The following is a 19,646-nucleotide window of genomic DNA, read 5'->3' as shown; positions in this document are numbered from 1 at the left end:
CTTGCCAGTAGTCTGTGGTGCTGCTGCATCGTGTACATTGGAGGTTGCTCTCCTATTGCACAGACTCTCTGTAATGTCAACATTCAGTTACTGCAGCATGGTAGAGTCCACAAGTGTGTGAAAACATGGTTGATTACTTCTTCCATGCTGGAAAGGTCGGGCTGCAAACTCTGTCCAAAATGCTGTGACTAATTAATGTTGGATTTCTCCATGGTGCTCCACACTGAACAAAAGGCTTTCTGGCAAACTTTCTATTGTACAAAACATTTCATTGTGTATACCAGACTAATTATGTGCTCTGTCCCATTGATGTCCACTACACTTCAACATAAGGTATCTTATTCTTGCATGTTTGCATAATTGCATTATCTTTGCAACTTGCCCTTTGTGTCAATGCTTATCAAAGAGAAGATTCTACCTCCAAGTCATTCTTTAAATTATATATTTGCCAGTATCTGATCTACCATCTGCTAGAGAGTATTCTGAGGAATAGGTTATACATATAGGCATTTGGATGGGCAAGGGCTGATTAGGGATAGTTAGCATGGTTTTGTACGTGGGAGGTCGTGTCTCACAAATCTGATTGAGTTTTTTGAAGACGTGACCAAAAAAGGTCGATGAGGTCAGAACTATAGATGTTGTTTACATGGATTTCAGTAAGGCATTTGACAAGGTTCCACATGGTAGGCTGCTCTGGAAAGTTAGATCACATGGGATCCATGGAGAGAGAGCTGAATGGATAGCAAATTGACTTCATGGAAGGATGTAGATGGTGATGGTGGAAGGCTGCTTCTCAGACTGGAGGCCTGTGGCTAATGGTGTGCCTCAGGGTTCGGTGCTGGACCCGTTACTGTTTGTCATCTACATCAATGATTTGGATGAGAACAAACAGAGCAAGATGATACAAAAATGGGTGGGTTTGCAGATAGTGAAGACGGTTGTGAAAGATTGCAGCAGGATCTTGATCGATTGGCCAGGTGAGCTGAGGAATGGTTGATGGAATTTAATACAGAGAAATATGAGGTGTTGCATTTTGGGACGTCCAACAAGGGCAGGACCTACACAGTGAATGGTGACCTCCAGTGAGTGTTGTAGAGCAGAGGGATCTAAGAGTACAGGTGCATGGTTCCTTGAAGGTTGAGTCGCAGATAAGGTGGTCAAAAAAAGGCTTTTGGCACTTTGACCTTCATCAGCCAGAGTAATGAGTATAGAAGTTGGGAGGTCATGTTGCAGTTGTATAAGACGTTAGTGAGACTGCATTTAGAGTATTGTGTTCAGTTCTGGGCACCATGTTATAGGAAAGATATTGTCAAGCTGGAAAGGGTTCAAAGAAGATTTACGAGGATGTTGCCTGGACTAGAGGGTCGGAGCTGTAGGGAGAGGTTGAATAAGCTGGGTCTCTATTCCTTGGAGCACAGGAGAATGAGGCGTGATCTTATAGAAGTGTCTAAAATCATGAGAGGAATAAATCAGGTAGATGCACAGAATCTCTTGCCCAGAGTAGGAGAATCGAGGACCAGAGGACATAGGTTTAAGGTGAAGGGGAAAAGATTTAATAGGAATCTGAGGGGAAACCTTTTCACACAAAGTGTGGTGGGTGTATGGAACAAGCTGCCTGAGGAGGTAGTTGACGCTGAAATAGTTAGACAGGTACATGGATAGGACAAGTTTGGAGGGATATGGACCAAACAGAGGAAGGTGGGACTATTGTAACTGAAACATGTTGGCCGGTGTGGGCAAGTTGGGCCAAAGGGCCTGTTTGCACACTGTATCACTTTATGACTCTATATACATTGGGAATGACTATGCTGTATCTTGCTCTTGCTGGACGTTGCACATTTTGGATATCTGAATGTAGTAAAGCCCAAAGATCAAATTTGTGTTGAAGATAAGTGAAGTATGTAAAGCATGTATATTTACACAATAGATCTTGCTAAAAAAAAAGGCAGGTGTGGATTCACGGGGAGATGCCTTGCAAGAATGCTGATTAGTTATGGGGACTTGGTGATCATTATTCCAGCCTCATCACTGGCCACAGTTTTCACTATATCACGGCACCAATGCCCAGTGCTGCCTTCACTGTAGGGGCTACATCTCCCTGTGTGTTCAAACACTCTGACAACAGGCCTTTGTAACTTTATGCCGCAGGCTGTACAACCTACTCCATCTCCGAAATCAATGTGCAGCTTTTAATATACAATATTCCCAGCGTTTGTATGTTTATTTCATCATGTTTATTTCAGATTTTCAGTATCTGCATTTCATTTTGGACTATTATCCAATATACTGTAATTTCTCTTCCAGAAGCATCGACCTTAAAGAAAATGATTTCCTTCCTCTGACTTTTACCTCATTCGCCCTGTGCTTTCTGTTTCCTTAAAGTCTTCCATTGGTGCTTAAGGATAATGATTACATCTTCAGTGGAGGATACATATTCTAAATGTACACATCATGTACTCAATGTGCCAACTTCAACACTCAACACCACCCCACCCCTTCCCTCCATTGTGCTTCAGTTACGATTTTCAATCTGAGTAAACGAAAAGGCATGCTGTTACATTTTTCAGTTAAGAGGTTTCAGATTTCTTGCAGCGAATTAAGAATCAAAATTCCCTGATATTTTGTGAAAAAGTCTGAGCAAATATAAACAAAATAAAAATATCTTAAACTGTATTTTGTTGTCATTTTATAAAATCACAATTAATCCTTAAATTGGAAGGAGATGACGAATGAGGTCAATATTGGATAAAATTGACTTTGTTTCTATTTATATTTTTGCAGAATCTAAAACCATTTCTTTTTACATTTCCAGTCCCACGGTTAACAGAGGATTGAAAAACACAGATTTTAGTAAACAAGTAAAACCATAAATAATTATCAAGATCCTTACCTTGTGGAATTTAATGACATTTATAACCCAAGCACAGAATCCAGCAGCAACTGATGACTTTGTCCGAACAAACTCAGGGTTCAACTCAGGATACTTAAGAAACTCTTCCTTTATAGTTTTGATAGTAGCTTCTGGGATATGCTCCTTGTCAAAGTTAACAATAGCTTGCAGGAATTCATCTTTATTCATATACCTGATTGATATATGATTCATGTACCTGACATTATTCATATACCTGAAAAAAATAAAACTATCTTAACTATTTATTTCAGCCTCAGCCCTCAAATATATGTAAAAAGACAAAAGAAGTAAGTGGATGTTATATCAAATTTTTTTAACATGAAGGACTTTGGAGGCTGCCTTCACTTTTGTAGATTTTCGACATCTTAATCCCTAGGCAGTCAGATTCATGGCAAATAAGCCAGCATTGCATTGGCACCTGTAAATGCACAGTGTTCATTAGAAAATTGCTTTATTCAAATTTGATATCTACGTCCAGAACAGTTTGAAACAAAAGTTGTGAAATCATTTTCAAAAACTTGTTTCTAGTGCAAAACCAAATTCTGCCCAGTCTACATTCCTCGAAGAGCCTAATGAACTTATAATTGGTCATTGTATTCGTAAAAGCAAACTGCTTCTTGTTGTCCTTGACAATTTTTATTTTAATTGTCCATCTCACAAATGAAACTTGGTAAATGTGGACAAAGCTGAACAGCAAGGAATCTTTTGTCCATGCTATCAATGGTGAATTGCAGGCTGGAGCGGGTTTTGGTTTTCAACCATACATCCAACTCTTGAGATTCGGGCCGAGGTTGATATCTGCAGTACAATTGTAACATTAGTTTGCTAGACAAAACCAATAAATTTTCCTTACTGAAATTTCTATTTTGATTTTATGATGTCTGTTTTTGTTTTGGTTTCTTTTAATTGTGGGGACATGAAACAAAGTCATGCTGAGTATTTCATTTTTTCAGGGCTTTAGTACTGATGTTTACTCTACCTAATAAGGTTGGATCAAAAATAATTATTGTTAATGATGGGAATGAGTAATTACAGTAAAAAGTGATTGCAGATGTGTTTCAAAATCTTGCTCCAGGGATAAGCATACAGAGCTACATTGTTAGATAGAAATGTAAATCAAATTGATTAAATGAAAATGCATTAAGGCAGCTATTTGTTAACCATATCAGCATTTTAGTAATAACCATTGCAGGTTTTACTTGCATCTGTGCTGATATTGCAAATGATGTTAAGTATTTTTAAACTTAAAATGCACATTTGACTAGAATGTTTTGAAAGCTACTGCTAATAGACACAAATGATAGTAAGACATTTGACCTTGCATATTAATTATGTTAGTGATGTCAAAATCTGTCACTTTTGCATGAAATGGAAAAATGCAGCTGCCATGAATTTTTTGGTGTCAACTCCAAATTAGTTGTAAACAAAATATATTCAGGATTGGAGTCCCAAATCTGAAATATACAAAACTGAACGTTTCAATGTACAGAGCCAATAATGGACTAAACACACAGACAATGACTGTATTGACACAGGCTGCTTTATGCAAAATTAGGGTTTAGCAACATAATGTTAAGACATCATCGGGCATATTTTTGAATTGGGCAAATGGGCATTTTGTAATGAACATGAACTTTTAAAGAGCCAGATTAAAATTCTAAACCATACAATGTTCAGAATGTATTTTGTATTAAGCAGTTATAGTTACAGTAATTCATCTTTCATAATACATAAATCAATATGCTAGTCATCTTATGCTGGATCAGTTATTAATATCCCTTCAGGGTGAAGGAAATCAATTATAAAAATCCGTGATTAAGACTGTACAGAATAATTTGTGTTAATGATTTTGTTTCCAGACCAAAGATTTTTCATGTGATATTTGGTAATTTTGTTTTACATGTTACCATTACAGGTCTTATCTGCAGGAAGAAAAATGTGCTGTGATTTTTATATATTATATGCATTCGGCAAATTCAGTGAATTTCTGCAGCACAAAAAATACAAAAGCACCCTTTTGATTTCTTTCTATGAAAAAGTGTAGAATAAATGAAAAAGAAACGACAGGCAAAAATCTCAAAGGCGACATTTTATTTGCAATAGAGGTCTGTCTGAAAATGTCTACAAGTCTGATTAGAAATGCAGCATGGCCGAAAAGAATATAACACAAATACTTACACTGCTTTCCCATTACAAACCTTCTTTCTTACTGGAAACAGATTTAATGGCATGGACTATAATATTATGTTACCTTGTTCATATATACTTTTGCAGTCTTCCAACTTCTATCTTTAGGATTTTTTTCCTTTGGAGCTAAAAGCACCTGCACTGCCACGGTGACATTGGTAACAATTGCAGGTGGATTTGGAAAGGTTCATAATTCTGTCCAGCTTGACTAAAATACAAAAAGAACAAAGGAAATATTTATATAAATTTGTATGTGATAATGAATCATCAACTGCAGGTATTGTAGCCCATTCTTCATACCCTGTTTAATGTGTTTAAAGCGGCATTTGCAGCATTCAGTGCAGGTTCAGCCTGGGCAAGGCCCTCTGCAGATTCTTGCTGTTGTTTTGACACTTCAGTTCGCACAGCAGTTACCTGCTACATCAATTTTACAGTGAAGGTGTTTGTGAGGGTTCACTGTAGTCATACATTTTGCTTGTTCAAAGCTTGATTTTTTTTACAAATCTTAAGTTACGATAGCCACTCATTTAATCATTAATACTCTTCCTTTAAAAAGTCTGAAATTACCATTAGACATTTTCATTTGCCAACTGGGTATTTTAGCTTTTAAATTAAAGATACTTTTGCATCACTGTCATCTATGTTGCTAAATATTACTCCAGCATAAAATAACTGGGACGGGCAGTAACAGATAAGAGATGAGTAATCACAGTGACTATACAAGATTCATAAAATGCTAATTAGTAAAACGTAGATATATTCCTGGTTCTCATTTCTATTACACTTTTGTCCAACATATCTAGCACTAAAACAACAATAACATCTGGTGGAACAGCTTTTATAATGTTGAACTTTGCACTGAACGTTCATGTATTTATTTTGAAAGTGTTATCTGCACTGTCAACTTCTGATAACTCTTGTTCTTGCAGCCTTCTCTGGACACCAGCTCATCAGTCATGCATGTACCCTTTGCTCTTCAGCATCTGCAATAGTTCTCTCGTGATTCAACTTCTCAGTCTACTGCCCCACTTTGATAATCAGTGTCTCAGCGTCTTTGTTCCTCTGGTCCAGTTCCATTTCTTGAGCGGCCAGTTTTGCTTTCAGATCTTCTACGTAGATAATTAAAGCAGAAACATGCACTGTTTAAATTATAAAAGCAGACTAATGTAACTATGTTTTTAATTTTATTATATAATAACACAATCCATTATCTTTGTGGTTAGAAAGTTAAAAGCAGTTGGTGTCTGGGGAACTGTAAAAGCATTCCTTTGAGCCTTGGTTAAACCAGTTTAATTATTTTCAGTCCTCCATGGGGTACGTTCAAAGTTATAAATTTTCTCCATAAGCCCAACTGAGACAAATAAACATGAGGAAAACTACCAGTGATGAGCATTAGTGGATATTTGATTGAAAATTGACTTTTGGCTTCATTACCTAAGTCACTATATAAAAATTACTTGATCCTAGCTTAATTCTGTAAATACAAAGTGTACCTTTCCACATCTATTCTGTTGCAATTAGACTTGGAATACTCACTTGGGAAGCTGTGATTTTTTACTTTTTGGAGCACATTTTCTGGACACTTTTTTCTTTGCAATAGATCTTTTCTTAAGCAGGAGGTTTTGATACAATTTTGTAGTAGTGTAGTTATAGTGTTTCTCATTCTGTTGATATTTCACACTAATTTCATTCGCATATGTGCGTATGCTATAAACTGACATAGAAAATTTCACCAGGCTAGGAGAAAAAAATTATATCCAAAGTCATAAAATTATAATATAAAATAACATACTTAAAAAAGATATTCAGTACATTATTTGTACATTAGCATTGATCCAGTGCTTTAAATTAACATTGTTTTCTTCATTTAATTGCAAAAAATAATTTTACATTATACAACCATCTTACTCGTATGCAGGATATAATATAGCCTGCATATTTTGATTTATATCCACTTACAAATTAGCCACTCCTTTATTTCTAACTTTGAAAGGGATTTTCTAAAATTGCTTAAAATGCTTTAATATTTATCTGATCCACAATTATGGGAACCCAGGAATGATTTAGCTGCTTGGCAAATTTACGAATCCAAAAGCGTACCAAGTTTTTAAACTTTCCATATAAACATTATAATCTGATTATTCACTTCAGAAGTATAGGGCTTCAGCATAGATTGAATTTCTGATGTAAAACTTTGGTTGGAGAGCTTTAACGAGCTGAACTGCACTACCGTATAGCAGACATGAAAATTAACCTCTATCGATAACTGCAAAAAAACATTGCATCTTTCATCTACTTCAACATATATTCAATGTATTTTACTTTGCTATGTATCTAAAATGCATGCCATTACTTACATAACTATACTTACATAACTATACTTGTTGGACAAAAAAAGCTTCACTTCAAAGATTTATTTGAAAAAAAAATCAAACAAACCCTTTGACGCATCATGTTGTTATACAAATACTTTTTACCCTATTCCTACTTTGCATGGAAAATGTATTTTCACAGTTGTCAGTATGATGGACGGGAAAAGAATGATCAGACAGTTGCTGTTTGCTTGTACCTTTGCACAATAGCTCAGTAAGAGTCATGGTGAGTTGGTGAGACTAACTGTGTCCCGTTTTTTAACATATTAAGTTTGTCTCCAGGACACACATGGCTTCACTAGGTTGCCTAACCTCATTCATAATAGATGCTAATCTTTTCAGGGTTGACTGATGACAGCACTTCCTGCCCTTCACGGATTTAGAGCTGGGTTTTATCAAAGGACTTGAACTGCCTGCTAATTAGAGTAATTTCCTTCATCATGAATTATTTATTTCCATTGGTAACTGATCAGTGCGTCATTAATGGGATATTCTAAACTCAGTTTTCACACTAATGCACACTGTATCATAAGTGCTTGAAAAACTCTTTAATACATGCCTCCCGGTCCAATATGTTTTGGAAAAAAAATGCTCCTGTTTTAGATAAATTGGCTGCCAGTCTTCTTGACTTATTAAAAAATATGGGGTCAATTTAAGCTTGACAAGCCATAAATTTAAATTACCTTATCTGAATACAAATAAAGTTAACAAACATGGAACTTCACTCAAGAAAAATAGCCTTTTAAGTTATTTTATGGAAAAAATATATAAATGCAGTACTGCATGAAAAACTCTGCATGATGCACAATTAATATAAGAGAACATAAAAAAATAACTCTCATTGCACAAATAGGTTTAAACGTTTGATAGAAAGACCATGATTTGGGATTTATTACAATGCATTTAAGACAAAAGACAACATCTTGAAAAGGTAAATGAGTTGTACGAGTGGAAAAGCTGCATTTTTAGTCAGCTTCTGACCCTCAGGATCCTATTAGATCTACCCCCTCACCTTAAACCTATGTCCTCTGGTTCTTGACTCTGTGCATTCATTTTATCTATTCCTCTCATAATCTTATACATTTCTATGATATCACCCCTCAGCCTCCTGCACTCCAAGGAATAAAGTCCTAGCCAGCTCAACCTCTCCCTATAGCTCAGGCCCTTGAATCCTGGCAACATCCTCGTAAATCTTCTCTACAAGCCTTTCCAGCTTAATGACATCATTCCTATAACAGGATGACCAAAGATGAACACAATACTTTGGCCTAACCAGTGTCCTGTACAATGATATGGTCCAAAATAAGGAGTTGAGCGGGCCAAGGCCAGAATTAAAAATCAGAGCCACTAGAAACAGAAACATAGAAGATATGTGCAGGAGGAGGCCATTCGGCCCCTCGGCCCTTCGAGCCAGCACCGCCTTTCATTGCGATCATGGCTGATCGTCCCCAATCAATAACCCGTGCCTGCCTTCTCCCCATATCCCTTGATTCCACTAGCCCCTAGAGCTCTATCGAACTCTCTCTTAAATCCATCCAGTGACGGCCTCCACTGCCCTCTGTGGCAGGGAATTCCCCAAACTCACAACTCTCTGGGTGAAAATGTTTTTTCTCACCTCAGTCTTAAAGGTAATAAACTCTGGATTACTACCCAAGATATGTGCAAATTGGCATAGAATTGAATAGATGGATAAAAGATTGATGAGGGAGAAATTGGTTCTAATTCATGGAGCAATGGCAACAGTAATGAGGAAAGATGCACCGTTTTTACAGGACAAGCTTTGTTTGAATTGAGTTCGGAATGCCATAGCAAAATGAGAACATAAGAATATTAATAAGGCTTTGAAATAAATAATATAGACACTCTGACAGTGAAGAGGAATCAAGAATGGCAAAGAGTAAGATCAAGGTGATAGTGCAGAGTAGCAAAAATCAGTAATGAAATTTTTACGTCTTTCGGGAATACACAGAACCAACAAAAATAACAGTATATCTCTGTGTCCAATCAGGGGTGAGAAAAATAGTAAAAGATAACGTTGAAGGCTCTTCAACTAAATACATGCAGCATTCATAACAAGATGCACAAATTAATGGTACGTATAAACAAATGGGTATGAGCTAACAGTATACAGGAATTCGCTGGCAAAGTGCCCGAGGTTGGAAAATAATATTCCTGTATACCTTTAGAAGTGATTGGGAAAGAAGGTTAAAAGCTTTATAAAAAAGAATGAGGTAAACCCAGTAGAGCAAAAACATTTTGTTCAGTAAAATCAAGGTAACAGATACAGTCTGAGTGAATCAAAGAAACTGCAAGCCATTCGTTAAAGCCAACTAAAGAGATAATGCAAGTCATCATATTAATCAGACAATTAGAGGCATGAGTAAAAGGAACATTACAAGCACCACAGGGAACCAGAATCTACACATAGATTGGATAAACAAAATTAATATTAATAGTATGGAGGATGAATTAATGAAATGTATTGAGAGCTATTTTTCTCGATCGGTGTGTTACAGTCATTGAAAAAAGAGGCTATTTTAATCCTATATTGTGCAAGGGGAAAAGATTGCACAATCTTGTAGGGAAGGAGTCATAGGGAAGTAATCATAATATGAGAGGATCTTGTATAAAGATTTGACGTAATTTAGTTTACCTTGAAGCTAATGCCTGAAATCTAAATTGAGCAAACTATGAAGTATGAAGTGTCAAATGACTGCAGCTAATGATAAATTACATTAAAGTCTATGATGCAAATGAGCAGTGATGATTTAAAGAATACATAGTTTATAGCAAGTTGGTAGTGCTTTTAGGTAGGTATTGTAAGTGGTCCAGTTATGGCAAATACGTGAGCTTAACTCACAGAAAAAAAGACTTACATTGGGCAGCAATATATGTAAGTAAACCTAAGAATTTCAGACTTCAGCAAAAGAACAACAAATAGATAAGGAAAGAAAAGCAAAATACAATAATCGGGCAAGAAATATAAAAACAAATTGTAAAAGCTTCAATTGAAATGCAGAAAGATTACAGAAAAATAAGGTTGGTTCCTTACAGGCTGAGAGGAGAAATTATATTGGGGAATAAGGAAATGACAGTGAAATTAAATAAATATTATATAAGCATTTTCACGGAAATAGCAGAGAACTAGAAGTCCAGAGTGAATAATCTGAAAGAAATTAGCTCCAGTTATCAAAAAAAAGGACTTAAAAGTCATAAATCCCAAGACCCAATGAGCTACATCCCAACATTGGAAAAAAAGGTGGTTATAGAGATGATGAATACTTTCATCAACCTCTTCCAAAACTCCATACATTCCAGAACAGCTCCCACAGATCGGAAGAGAGGAAACATAACCCAATATTTCGCAAAAGAGTAAAAAAGTAAACAGTGATACTGACATTAGTAGAGAAATTGCTCAACGCAATTAGTAAGGAAGTGGCAGCAAGGCGCTCAGAATATAATACGGAAAATGTATCTTATTTAAATATTTTTCAGCTGCAAACAGATCCTATTCAACTACTGAGCTGGCAACAGAATAAAGTCAAGAAATATATGAACGACAAATTTCAGAAATATAGCTTATTAAAAGTGATTCATTAATGGTGTACTTTAACTTTCTCTTCCTTTATCCCATTGTAAATTCATAAAACATTTGCTTTTTCTATGTTTGACAAATGATTTGACATTTTTGATGTACAAACTTAAAAATGATGAATTAATTCAAAGATTGGCAATGATTTCTGAGCCATTTCTTTCCAGCAATGCAAAGTCTCAACTCGATCTGGAGTTAAATTATCTCATAGGTGGTAAGCTTGAAGCAACATTTTGCATACAAGCAGCATTACATTTACCTGCAGTCCATGGATTTTTTCAATGAAACTATGGCTGACAGATTCCAGAACTGCCTGGGACCATGCGTAAAACCAGGCAATGACTGTGCAGTTCATGTAGCTGGGAACTTCCTTGCTCTTGTCCGAAGAGCAAAGCCCACGGGAGAAAAGCAGAGTACAACCTGAAAAATACATGCTTCCTATCAATATTATTAGACAAAAAAGCAAATTCATAATTTTTTGAATCTATCATCAGACATCACCAATCACAAGGTCAACCTGGAGAATTTAATTTTAATGTCTTGTTTATGGGATGTAGATTTTGCTAACAATGCTGACATTTATTGTGCGCCCTCAATGGTTCATAAAGTGAGAAGTTAAGTCTAGAATAACATGTAGGCAGACCAGTTAAAGCGAGCAGTTTCTTTCCCCAAGTAACAAAGGTGAACTAGATGGGATTTAAAGGCAATACAGTAGTTTTGTGATCACCAGTTTTGAATTTTTTTAAATATATTCCAGATTTATTTAATTACTTCAAGTTCCCCAGCTGCCACAGTGAGATTCAAACACATGCCTCTAGATCAATGGTCCAGAACTAGCTCCCAGCCTAGTAATTTAACCATCATGCTATCTTGCATGGCAAAAAACATTTAAAGGAAATATGCAACGAGGAGAGATAAATGTTGATAAAAAATGTCAATGATAATGATACAGGACTGAAAACAGCTCAAGTAGTATCCTATACAAAATAAATATTAATTAGGCAGCTTGATAAGCCAGCTTTCCAAAAAATGTGGATGAATGTTCACAGGTTCCCCACATTGTCCAGGAAACCTTGGGGACGAGTTATAGACACCCACCATAAATGGTTTAAATGTCATTTATACCATTTTACTGGGGATGCAAAGGTCTTCCAACAAAGTTAATGGACAAACAGAAGGCCCCCTGCAGAACCAACCACTTTTTAAAATGGAAAAAGTTTAATAAAGATTCAAAAAACTTTAAGTAGCTTCGAATTAAATTGTATTTTGATAATAAAGCTGTCACTCACAGGCATGCATTTTAGAGAAGATTATAATGTAAAACATCTGGGTTTCAAATTTTCAAAGATGCCATACTGTCCTTCTTAAGGTCATTCAAAGCATTGAAGCAAACCTTTTGTTTGATTTTCTTTAATTACACATTGCCCTACATCATCTGAAATAATGCTCAATTCAAAATTATACTCCAAAAGTTGCTGGGAATAAATTAATATATTTAACGAGTGATAAAGTACACATATGTCTTTACACATGTGTGTGGTAAATTTATTTTGAAATATTTTGCTGGTTATTGGCTGAATTTGTACTTTGATTTTATTCCACAGATTATTTACGCTTTATATTATCTGCTTGCAATAAGAAAGTACAAACATAAAAAAAATCAACATTAATTTGATTGATAAACAAGACTTTGGAACAATGTAATTTCTCTAAGTCAGTACCAACCTTGTGGATTTTGCACAGGCCTTGATGACTATAACATTTGATATTTAATACTGACATTAACTTGAACATTTATTTTTTAATTAACTGATGAAGTCCAGAAAATTGAATCCACAGTTCCTAATGTCTACACTATTACATTACAAAACTATAATACAGTACACAACCAGAATGTTAACTTATTCTCTGGCAAACATCAAAATCTTACTGAAATGTACAAATTGAAAACTGAAGATTGCCAGAAAAATCAAAGTACAAATTTCCAATGGGAATTTGCACTGTAATTAAAACTTTAAAAAGTCGGACTTTGAAACGCAGGTGGGAGAATACATGATCTTGAATTAATTATTAACACAAAGTTTTGTTAAAGCAAAAGTGTGTGTGTGTGTTTGAAGATGGAAAACAAGTAAATGTACTTCAAATGAAATGAAATACATTTGACCTTTAATTGGTGTCGAATTCAATTGATAAAGAATTGCCAGCAGCTCTCTCTGGTGTCTAACAATGTTAAACCTTGTAATTCCATCCTAATAGTTGAAATAATGTTGTCCATTTCTTCTTCACTAAACAAATCTGGAATATCCCCTGAAACACAGTGGTGGATTTCTGCATTAATAGCTGACTACAACATTCTCTTGCATAAATAATACTTCCAGCGACTGAAATTCAATAGTATACAAACACTGTAAAACTGTCAAAGAATGACCTGGATTTTGAACACTATTTTGCTACACAAATGCCACCACATCTAGGATTCTCGTGTACATGCACATCCTAAACGTGCTGGTTTCCCAATAATGGTTAGGGTCACAGGGGAAACACTGTTAGAAACATAGAAACATAGAAAATAGGTGCAGGAGTAGGCCATTCGGCCCTTCGAGCCTGCACCACCAGTCAATATGATCATGGCTGATCGTCCAGCTCAGTATCCTGCCTTCTCTCCATACCCCCTGATCCCTTTAGCCACAAGGGCCACATCTAACTCCCTCTCAAATAAGAGCCAATGAACTGGCCTCAACTACATTCTGTGGCAGAGAATTCCAGAGATTCACCACTCTCTGTGTAAAAAATATTTTTATCATCTAAAAGATTTCCCCTTTATCATTAAATTGTGACCCCTTGTTCTGGACTTCCCCAACATCGGGAACAATCTTCCTGCATCTAGCCTATCCAACCCCTTAAGAATTTTGTAAGTTTGTAGTAATATGACTACAATGTAATATGACTGTTGTTCATATTACTATGAAGGATGTTTGTTGGGGAAAATATACAAGCAATTTACAAATCTCTTTTTGAATTGCTTAATTGTTTACAACTTTTCAAGCATTAAGGTGATTTTATACGTTTCAGTTTTTGTTTTTTAATTGTTAACAAATATTTTGTGATCTATATTCTCAAAGTATTTAAATAGTCTCCAACAAAGTTTATTAATTTTGCAAGATCTAATGGACCTTCTGAAAACTCTTTAGCAAACAGTTTGGCAGTGCACTAGTTATACTGTATGCAGTGTTTATGACTGAACCATTCATCAGATCTCACATTATCTATAATCTAGTCGGATGAGAGATCAGCTATGGAATTATACAACTTTTTATCGAGTCAAGTGACAAGTACTATAAGTAAGGTGAAAGCAGTTGCCCTTAATAAAGAATTTAGAATATGCTTAAAATATGCATTTGAAATGGATTTAAAAGTTTCATGTATTGAAGACAATTGTAACAGCTTTTTCTTTCACTTCAAAGAATGACATTGTACTTTTTTTGTGTTATGAATAAATTTCCATAGTGAAGGAGAGCGAATGCCACTATTTAAAACAGCTAATTTGCAATGAATATAATAGGTATGTTGCAAAGTGTACCTGAAGTGTCGCTGAAAATCTGCCCCAGTCCGTGTGCTCGATTTTGGCGCTGTTTAGAGGGGGGCGGGTTTAAAACGCGATTTTCTCTAGGCTGTTCAAATTGAGTTTGTTCAGCCTAGTTAATTATTAACGAAAATTAGCTGGTAGGTTCCCTCACATGAGCTATTATTAGTTTTACGAGTTTTTCCTAAGTGCTATAGTAGTTTAAAAATTAACCTCTAAACCCCCGACGGCTCGCAACCAGCTGGGTCTATAGAGCAGAAATCTGAAGGGTAGCAGTATATTTTTACATTAAAAAGGGCTTCTTAAGATCACTTTATACAAAGTTTAATATTGCGAGTAGCTAATTTTGGGCCCATTATATCCCGCAGTATTTTTCTGGGCATTTGAGGGCACAAATCTACCGCAATGTGAACGTTCTAAACCAGCGCGTTCACAGGATCCCACTAGAAAGCTGATTTAAAATGGACTTTAATTCACAGCAATTGAACACTAAATTCCTTCCATTTGGCCTATAAATTAATGTAAATGATTTAAAAATCATGTTTTATTGTGAATTATTTGTGAATATTATTTGGACACTTAGGCTATTTAAAAATGGTAATCATTTATTAAGAAATGGATAGATGTTTAGATCTAGTAATTGAAGTTTGAAATTAGCTACAAGGGGCAACTAACTAATTATATGCTTTAATTTCAGGTCATCCGAGTAAGATTATTTTATATTTGTTTCAGAATGGTTCAATCTATGATAACTGAAAATTTCATTCAGTTCTCTTAATTTTTAAGAAGGTTATGTGCTTTTGACTGTTCACGATCACAGCTTTTTTGTTATGTCCATAGAAAATCAATAGGGAACAAGATGCTAATTTCCGAGTATGAAAATGGCCATAACTTTTTAAATACTTGAGATATGAAAGTGAATTAGGTGCCAAATTAAACTTCGTTTTATGCTTTATCTGATGGGATAAATTACAGACTTGATTTTTTAAATCTCAAAATTTTGTAACATTGCTAAATATAACAACAATTAATATAAATTAAAGAATGAGGTAATGACAGAAAACTTGTATAGAGGTAAAGACCTCAATAATTCAGTATGGACACAGACCATCCCAGATATAGAAACCCAATTTATGGACTTGTACATACAAAAAGCTCCCGTAATATTATCAAATTCAAAAATCGAATGCACATTCACAGAATATTTTCCTTTCTCCCCATTTTGAATAATTGTTCTTTCTTATCAGTCTTCTGCTTTTGATGCCATTCAGTACATTACGGTGGCAGGACAGTTACAATATTGAATGATCTTTGGGCATTTTTTGACGAGCACAAAATCGACAGATGGATATCAGATAAAAATGGAACCTGTTCATTATCTAAGGTCGGCATAGAGTATTTAATATAAAAAAACATAAACTTTTTTTATTTGTAGGAATGCTATTCCTACAATTATGAAGACTCAAATTTTGACACAGAAAATAATCTTGCAAAATGAACTCTCCAAAATCTTTGAAAATGATTTTCACATTAGCCATGCTAAATATTGTAAAGGTCTTTTCTAAATGCATTCAGCATTTATTGATTGCAGCAAATTATGTTTGGCTTACATGCTCTACAAGAGGTGCGGTAATGGATGTTGTATAACTAATCTTTATGGCTGACCCTTCACCTCTACTGATGAGCCCTATTCAGTAATTCAATGACCTCTGTTCATTTTAAATATCATATGTCTGAACTGTTCCAAGAATGAATATTCCTGTCAAACACTTTATGCAGAAATTTGTGGTGCTATTACCAGAAAGTATCAAACTGAATTACTTACATTTGAATTAAAATGATCTATTACCTGAAGCCAACATGTCATTAATTAAAACTAGGAATCGTTCATCTGGTATTTGAGCATCTGTATCAAGGAACCCTGTGCCGATATTCTTCACTCCAACTTTAATATACAAAGCAGCAATATCGACCTAAGAAATCATTAAGATACAAAAAAAATGTAAGAAGCTATTAAATCAAGAAAATAGTTTGTCTTGTTTAACAATCAGAATCCTTACCTTGAGGTCAGTAATTCTGTGTATTTTGCGTAGTGTAATCTGGAACAACTCTAGTGAGCTGAGAAAAGCTACCAAACAGCTTGAGTTGCCAAAAGCTGCCAAAGTTTGTAATTCCTTCTAACGCCAACTAAAAATGCATTGCCTCATGGAACCTCCAAAATAAGATGGTGAAACGTTTTATTCAGATGCTACTCATGTGTCAACAATATAGTATGCACTGATAATTAGCGGAAGTTAATTTTTCCCTTTTTACAGTGCATTCAGAAAGTATTCAGACCCTTTGCTACGACACTCAAAATTGAGCTTAGGTTCATCCTGTTTCCTTTGATAATCCGTGAAATTTTCTACAACTTGGAGTCCACCAGTGGTAAATTAAATTGATTGGACATGATTTGGAAAGGCACACACCTGTCTATACAAGGTCCCACAGTTGACAGTGCATGACAGAGCAAAAACCAAGTCATGAAGACCAATAAATTGTCAGTAGACCGCTGAGACAGGATTGTGTCGAGACACAGATCTGGGGAAGGGTATGAAGCAATTTCTGCAGCATTGCGGGTCCCGAAGAGCAAAGTGGCCTCCGTCATTCGTAAATGGAAGAACTTTGGAACCACCAGGACTCTTCATAGACCTGGCAGCCCGGAAAAACTGAGCAATCGGGGGAGAAGGGTCTTGGTCAGAGAGGTGACCAAGAACCCGATGGTCACTCTGACAGAGTTCCACAGTTCCTCTGTGGAGATGGGAGAACCTTCCAGAAGGACAACTGCAGCACTCCACCAATCAGGCCTTTTTTGGAAGAGTGGCCAGACAGAAGCCACTCGTCAGTAAAAGACACAGCCCGCTTGGAGTTTGCCAAAAGGCACCTGAAGGACTCTCAGACCATGAGAAACAAGATTGTCTGGTCTGATGAAACCAAGATTGAACTCTTTGGCCTGAATGTCTAGCGTCACATCTGGAGGAAACCAGGCACCGCTCATCACCTGGCCAATACCATATCTACGGTGAAGCATGGTGGTGGCAGCATCATGGTGTGGGGATGTTTTTCAGCGGCAGGAACTGGGAGACTAGTCAGGATTGAGGGAAAGATGAACAGAGCGAAGTACAGAGAGATCCTTGATGAAAACCTGCTCGAGAACGTTCTGGACCTCAGACTGGGGCGGAGGTTCACCTTACAACAGGACAACGACCCTAACCACACAGCCAAGAAGACAATGCAGGAGTGGCCTCATGACAAGTCTGTGAATGTTCTTGAGCGGCCCAGCCAGAGCCTGGACTTGAACCCGATCGAACATCTCTGGAGGGACCTGAAAATAGCTGTGCATCGACGCTCCCCATCCAACCTAACAGAGCTTGAGAGGATCTGCAGAGAAGAATGGGAGAAGTTACCCAAATACAGGTGTGTCAAGCTTGTAACATCATACCCAAGAAGACTTGAGGCTGCAATCGCTGCCAAAGGTGCCTCAACAAAGCACTGAGTAAAGGATCTGAATACTTATGTAAATATGAAATTTCAGTTATTTATTTTTAATTACTTTGCAAACATTTCTAAACACCTGTTTTCTCTTTTTTATTATGGGATAGTGTGCGTAGATTGATGATACAAAAAATAATTTAATCCATTTTAGAATAAAGCTGTAACGTAACAAAATGTGGAAAAAGTGAAGGGGTCTGAATACTTTCTGAATGCACTGTAGGTATGGCAAGGCCAGGATTTGGATACAAACCACCTTTTCTCACACCCTCATTTTTGGTGTGATTAAGGTCTCCTACTGTGAGCTAAATCAATAAATTATTGTCTAGGAAGGAAATTATGCAACACACTTCCCTTGTCTAGATGATCCACGACTTGGAAGTGAGTACATAGGCTATTTTAGTCTTATGCAAGGCTGCCCTTGCAACGTTTAAGCACTAAATATGATGGGTTTGGGAGATTCTATGCAACAACCTTGGAGCCGAATATAGTTGGAATGTACACTAACTTATTGATTGTATGCATATACTGTATGTATGTTGGACGTTTGATCCTGAATAGATAAATCAATTCTAAGGTAAATATGTCCTGGAAATATTATTTATTAAATCTATGTTCGGGAATATCCAGCACATGTTAGCTTCCCATAAGAAATTCATTGGTAATTGTAAATCTAATTATTGACCATTGTCTGATATATTTTTTGGTGCATTCGCACAGATAAATAGAATTTAACACCTTAAGATTGGACAAGTGTGGCATGATTTGCTTCTCAATAGCTATTACGGACCATATAAGATTTTAAGTAAGAAAGGCATAAAATGCTGGAGTAACTCAGTGAGTCAGGCAGCATCTTTGGAGAAAAGGAATAGGTGACGTTTCGGGTCGGAACCCTTCTTCAGACTGTAAGCTACAGAAGGCCAGAACAAAACTGGGCCAGTAACACATGACCTCAGGAATATTCCATAATGGTCCATTGTTGGCTGCGGAAGATGTGCTAACGACGGGGATATGAGATGCGAAACAATGGAACTAGTAGAAAAGACTAGGATGGGGAGAGGAAGGGGGGGGGGGGGGGGGGGGGGGGGGGGGGGGGGGGGGGGGGGGGGGTAAGAGACGTAGGAGTTACTAGAAAAACTAGAGAAACCAACGTTCATATCGCTGGGTTGTAAGCTGCCAAAGCAAAGTATGAGGTGCCGTTTCTCCAATTTGCGTATGGCTTCACTCTGACAGTGGAGGAGGCCCAGGACAAAAATATCAATATGGGAAAGGGAAGGTGCATATCAGATGCATTTCATAAAGGACCCAATGACCCAAAGGACAGAAAGGTAAATATTTTCATCTCAGAGTTTCATCTTCATCTCCAACTCAACATCAGTATTGCATTAACGGTAAGAACGCAGAGTCTCTTGCCCAGAGAAGGGGAATCAAGAACCAGAGGACATAGGTTTAAGGTGAAGGGGGAAATAT

The 19,646-nt window shown here is 36.5% G+C and overlaps 1 pseudogene; it reads right to left on the bottom strand.

Annotated features, from left to right (window-relative positions):
• Positions 1-19,646, bottom strand: part of LOC129699136 (dynein axonemal heavy chain 11-like) — a 181,383-nt pseudogene that overhangs the window by 62,130 nt on the left and 99,607 nt on the right.

Source organism: Leucoraja erinacea, chromosome 7, assembly GCF_028641065.1.
Source record: "Leucoraja erinacea ecotype New England chromosome 7, Leri_hhj_1, whole genome shotgun sequence".
NCBI lineage: Eukaryota > Metazoa > Chordata > Chondrichthyes > Rajiformes > Rajidae > Leucoraja > Leucoraja erinaceus.
The sequence above is the reverse complement of the archived record's forward strand: the minus strand, read 5'-3'. Positions and strand labels throughout refer to the sequence as shown.